Source organism: Octopus bimaculoides, chromosome 8 (assembly GCF_001194135.2).
Source record: "Octopus bimaculoides isolate UCB-OBI-ISO-001 chromosome 8, ASM119413v2, whole genome shotgun sequence".
Classification (NCBI taxonomy): Eukaryota; Metazoa; Mollusca; class Cephalopoda; order Octopoda; family Octopodidae; genus Octopus; species Octopus bimaculoides.
In genome coordinates, this window is record NC_068988.1 from 42,380,148 (window position 1) to 42,386,612 (window position 6,465).

General features: G+C 34.6%; 1 protein-coding gene across 12 annotated transcripts in view; it reads left to right on the plus strand.

Moving 5' to 3' along the window:
- Positions 1-6,465, plus strand: part of LOC106871743 (brefeldin A-inhibited guanine nucleotide-exchange protein 1) — a 171,554-nt gene that overhangs the window by 49,098 nt on the left and 115,991 nt on the right. The gene's annotated exons all lie outside the window — the stretch shown is intronic.

Below are 6,465 nucleotides of genomic sequence, written 5' to 3' on the forward strand. Positions count from 1 at the left end.
GTCTTGTTTTTGTTCTCCGTAATTGTTTTTCCACACTAGTATGGTTTATTTGTTAAAGCAAATTATTCTCTTTTTTTAACACCCTAATGCTTTTTGTATTTCTAATCTCTCAACTATGAAATAGTAGTGGAACCTGTTTTTTTAATGGCAGCCAAAACAAAACCAAAGTAGGCAGAACCATGAGCCTCAATTAATTACATTATTATTTTTATTATTAAGGTGGTGAGCTGGCATAATTGTTAGCACACCAGGCAAAATGCTTAGCTGTATTTCGTCTGTCTTTACGTTCTGAGTTCAAATTCCGCCTAAGTTGACTTTGCCTTTCATCCTTTCAGGGTTGATGAGAAAAGTACCAGTGAAATACTGGGGTCAATGTAATCAGCTATCCCACTTCCTCAAAATTTCAGGTCTTGTGCCTATAGTAGAAAGGATTATTATTACACTGTATTGGTGCTCTAGTAATGATAGCAAGATGTTATTTTTTACCACAAAGTATTTTTTTTTTACAGAGAAAATACCTAACCACTGTTTTGCAATCTGTAACACCTCATACTTTGGATTTGCATGTTGCAGAGCATTGTCAAAGCTCTCCCAACTAAGTTACCTGCTGTTTAGATTCTCATCTATTTATTTGATATTATTCTTTTAATTACCCACTTCCATACTTTCAAAGACTGTCTCTTTGCTTTCATGGTTCTATCAACTATATTATTCTATCACTTTGTTTCTATCCAGCCTTGCTGGAACCTTGCTCCACAGATCTCATCTGTGGCCTGCATCAAGTTGTCTTATAAAAACTCACAATTGTGTTCTGTGCTATAAATCTCTAATTCCTTTTTTATGACACATCTATTTGCTACCTAATATTTCCTTGAATCTGTGTGACCTAGGGCTATTTCAGCTGTAATAGCTTCCTTAACCAGATTATCTTTTGTCTTTGGGTCCATCTACCTCTTAAACTGATTACTAGTCTGTGTTGAGTGGTGCATTCTTCACTTGAAAAAAAAAAAACATTAATATTCAGAATGTTTTTTTGTTGTTATTTCACAAAGTTTATTTAACATATGTTGTTTGAGTGATGGGTGCTCAGGTGGCTGGTTGGTTTCCTGAGGTTAATGTTGCAAAAATGGCTAGGTTATTTGCATTACAGAGCCTTCAGAGCTTTGATCCTTCTCCATTCCAGGTTATATAACAATATTTTCCATGTACATCCAGATAGACATCATTGTGTTACCTAGTATGTCTGTTAAAGTCACAAATCCAAATTAGTGATAATGCAATTACTGCATTGTGTTATTCAAATAGTTTGCTGGGGGAGCTCATAGAAATGTACCTTTTATTCATCTGTCTCTCCTGATTGTGTTTCATATGTCAAAATCACCATTGCTGGCTATTCCCAATGACTAGTCTAAGCTTGATTTATTCTATTACTCTTTCTAAATTACTTTACCTTTCAAAATTACTTGACCTTTCTAAATTACTTTTCTGAGTTGTAGTATTGTTAGCAGTAGCAGGATTGGAGTTGGTGACCATGGTGTTAGTAAAGTAATGTAACCTCATAGCTACTGGGATTACAAAAGTGTTTTTATTGTTGATTAACCTCAGATTGAATTTGTTTAAATGGGTTTTCATTATAGAGGTAGGACTTGAATATTTAGGAGCTCCACAAGTTCTGTACTCCACAGTCTGTTTTTGACTAGAAATGCAGCACAGCGCTCTTGATAAGATCTGAATAATGGGGCTCTCAGTCAATGATGTGAAATCACAGTGACTTCACCAGGGGCTAGCCTAATTCAAAGTATTGTATAGTGGAAGGTATTGGAATACTGAAACAGCAGAGTGTTGGAGTAAATGTATGGCAGTATTTAGGATTAAGGTTGTTGTACAACAAAAACAGTACAGTTGATTCAGCAAAAATCAACATATATTACACTAAAAATATAAATGTTCTGAAACTAATATTAAGTAGTATTCTCAAAAGATTTTATGGAAAAAAATGTGTATAAATGCATTTAAAACAACACTTTTAAATGCCAATAAATATAGATTTAGCTTGATAAAATACCTAAACATCTGAAATGAAATTTTCTTAATAAGATAATAAATTTTAGGACTATTAGTTTTTTTAATTTAGAGGTGATATTTACATCCATGTTTTAACAGAACTGATCTTGAGTTTTCATTAAGTGTTGTATTCTGTTGCATATGACTGGATTCAAATCAGGAGCCCTTGTTTGTGAACTAAGAGTTTAGTTTAAGCATCTAGTGGTTAATAAAATCATTCTGGATGCTCTTCATACCATCAACTACTTTACAGTCAGGACTGCAAAATGATTGGCGACAGGAAGGGCATCCAGCTTTAAAAATCATACCAGAAATGGAATGAAGAAATAGAGATGTTTACTCTGCAAGCTGCAGGACTGGTAACCTACCCAGGAGACCAGTAACTCTGAATTAAAAAAACGAAAATTATACAAAGAGAAGAAAAGATTCTTTTGTCTTGTTACAGACGATTTCTCAGGTGTCAGTGGCATGATATACCTCCAGATTATGACAACTTGCTGTAAGACTTGTCCAACCCATACCAAATATTGGAAATTCAATATTTGAACAGCTAGATATGAACTTGGAGTTATTCTCAAATTAAGGTGTGAAGATGGGGTTAGACAAGGTATCTGACTATGAATCGGAAGATTGTGTGTTTGAGTTTCATTGCGGTTGCAAATAATGCTTCTTTTATGGGTGCAGGCTTGGCTGTGTGGTTATACATTTGCTTCCCACCTGCATCGTTTTTGGGTTCAGTCCCACTGCATGACACCTTGAAAGTACCTTCTAATATCCTCAGGCCAACCAGAGCCTTGTGAATGAATTTTGAAGAGGGGAACAGAGAGAAGCCTGTAAGTCCAGGATGTTAATTTGTTTCACTAAACCCTTCATGCTAGTGCTCTAGCATAATTACAGTCCAATAACTGAAACAAGTAAAAGATAAGATTTTGCATTAAATTAAAATAAAAACGATTCATTACGGATGGCCATATGTTTCACTCTGTATGAGTTTATCAAATAAATTTAATATATATTTTACTTGTTGCATGATTGCAACTTCAACCATATTTTGTATCATCCTGTTATATTCTTACATGGTGTGGAGTTCAGATTTCATTTCCTTACAAAATCATACTTAAAATACAGTTATTATAGAACAGAATTCTGAATCTGTGGGACTGTTTGATTGTGTTGTACATGAATATTAAGTTTAGAAACGGAGGACAGCTGTTCCCTTTTCAGTTCCATATTGATTTCTCACATTGGCACAATGTCACAAATTTGCAGTTGATTATAGTTGATGGAATCAACCTTGTTTTACTACTGATGCCTTTTTGTCAGCTTTGAGAGATTGAACGATAGAATCATTGTTCTCAGAATTTCATTTTGAGATGTAAATGGATATGAATAAATGCCAGAATGCTCAGCGCTTTCCCGGCCATTTCTGCAAACATGGAAATCCTGTGTTTGTGATGGTTAGTTTTATATATATGAAAATAGTGCAATTCAAGATAACTTGCTCTGTTGTACTGTGATATTAGATAAAGCATGGAATCAGATTTTGCCTAGGTTTATATATAAGATATATAAGCTTATAAATTAGTGGTACAAATAGAAGCAAAATAGCTGCACATACTTGCAACTTGCTAGTAACACTGCACTATCAGTATAGAGAGACAGCTGCACTGATTATCACTGTAGAAACCTTCTGCTCCATTTGCAACTGAAATAACAATCAAATAAATTTGATGTACTCTTGTTACCTGTTCACTTTCACAATTCTGCTGCATTCCAGCGACTGATTTGTAGAGGTACAATGAAATCTTTTGACACTTGGTAATGTATACTATTAAGAAATGAAAGGAATCTCAAAGTTGTTTTTGTGTTTCGAATGGTTAACATGATTTCCTCCATGTAATTGTTTTAGCTTCAACACACAGTCTCAGAATAAGTTCCTTGCCAAGCAAGTACAGCTCCAAAATCACATTCTCTGATTCTTTCTTACATGTGAAAATCACACAGCGCAGGTGTAGCTGTGTGAATAAGAAGCTTGCTTACCAACCATGTGGTCTCTGGTTCGGTCCCACTGCATGGCACCTTGGGCTTGTGTTTTCTACAAAATTCCCAAACCAACCAAAGCCTTTTAACTGGACTTGATAGATGGAAACTGAAAGAAGCCCATCATGTGTATGTATGTATCTATGTTTATGTGTATGTATGTATACTCTTGTCTTGACCTCGTGATGATTGTGAGCATCAACAAGCAATATTGCTTGTTTCCAGTCTTCCATGGAAAACATGCTTGGCCATGAGTAAATGTTACCTTTCTGGGAAACAGGTGAGGGTTAGTAACAGAGAGGGCATTTGGCCATAGAAAATTTGCCTCAGCAAATTCTGTCTGACCCATGCAAGCATGGAAAAAGGTTGTTTTGGAATGACGATGATATGAGGACTTCTCTCTAATGCTGCTAATAGTGATTAGGCTAATGTCACGTTTCCATTGGAAGATATCTGTATTACATGCCTCTTCGTAGTGTATTTATCTTGTGCAAGTAGGATTCTACCATCAAGATAACATAGACATCAACCTATTGATTTTGAGTTAACAATAATGCTTTCTCCATTGATTCAGTTAGGGAAGTCAGTCAGGCTGACAAACATTATGTTGGCATTATAAGGCCAGTCAGTAAAATCAGTTGGCTTGTGAAAGGTCTTCATTGGAATAAAAAGTTTGAGATCCTCACTACACCAAAATCCAGTGTTGCGTGTCATGATATAAAGTGATGACTAAGGTCTAATCCTTTTGATACCAACCTGCCCGGAACAGCTTGTCGTTCTATGATACAAAATTCATCTGAAGATAAAATGTTCAATCAAAATTTTGTGTTAATTTAGGTTCCAAACACCAGGTGAATAATGAAGTTATTTTGCTAAGTCCTTCATTATTTTAAAAATTAATTGAACTAAAGGCAGTATATCTCAGAAGAAATATAGTAGCAAAAGGGTTAAGACCAGTTCCTTAAGCAGAGAAAAACATTCTCATGGTTATTTTGAAGAAAATATATTGTGATGGATATTATTTAAAATATATGAGAATTCAGTTGACAGCTGAGACATTCAACACAACTCTTCATATTCATAGGTGTAGGCATGGCTGTGTGGTAAAAAGACTCGCTTTGAAATGACATGGTTTTGGGTTCAGCCCTACTGTGCAGTACCTTGAGCAAATGTCATCTATAACCTGGGGCTGACCATTATCTTGGAAGTAAATTGGGTTGACAGAAAACTGTATGGAAGCCTGTCATATAAATACATGTGTATGTGTTCTGTGCATGTCTTTATGTCTGTCTTTGCCCCACTACCACTGCTTGACAACTGGTGTTGTTTGTTTATGTCCCCACAACTTAGCAGTTCAACAAAAGAGGAGATAAATACTAGATTAAAAAAATGTACTTGGGTCAACTTATTCCACTAAAACCCTATAAGGGTTTTCAGTTCACTGACTGAAACAAGTAAGTGATAAAAGGTATTTCAGAAATTTTCTTTTATAAATTAAAGGCTCTACTTTTTTTTTTTTTAACTCCATCACATTTATCAGCCATTAGAAATAATCTGATAGTCTGTTAGAGATTATCTGTTTGGATAATCTGATAGGATTGTTTGAGAGGCAGTTCTAGAAAGACATGGCAAGTGATGGGGCACAGGTCTCAATGTTATGCTTCGCAGACAAAATAAAAGGTTTGAGACTAATAATGACATGTTAAAAAAACATATATCCAATTAAAATTAAATTTAAAATGAGCCAATGTAGGAGTTTCTACATGGCTACACAAGCTGTTAGAATTAGCAGCCTAATCTCTGAAATTACACTCTATCACCTCTAAAATTAAATGGACATATTGGATAATGTAGTTTGCAATAAATTGTGTGTGAAGAGTCAGTGTGGTCATACCGAGAATGTCTTTGATTATAGTTCTATTCAGTCAAGGCTGACTGGGAGCTGAACATACCACTATCATCACCACACAATTAACTAACATGTCCATATTCCATACACTCATCTCCAATACAACTCTAAGCCAATGAGAGAGCTGCTTCATAGTTGCTGAACCTGTTAAAAAATAAGTGAAATCTCTTATATAACAGGCTACCATTTTTTTTTTTAAAGTCTTTGGGCATCCATATAAGATTTTGTTGTTAGAATTTATCTGCAATAAACTGGTTATACTTCTATAAAACAGAATATTTTAACAATTTCTTTTTATACAATTCCTAATGATATTTAATTATAAAAATATAGTGATTTTTCTTAAACATTGTATCGCTAGGAGGGTCCATTTGAGTAAAATAGGAATGGAAAAGGTTCATAAGTAAAAAAAATGGTTGAGAAATACTGCTCTATAACGTTTCAGTTACATA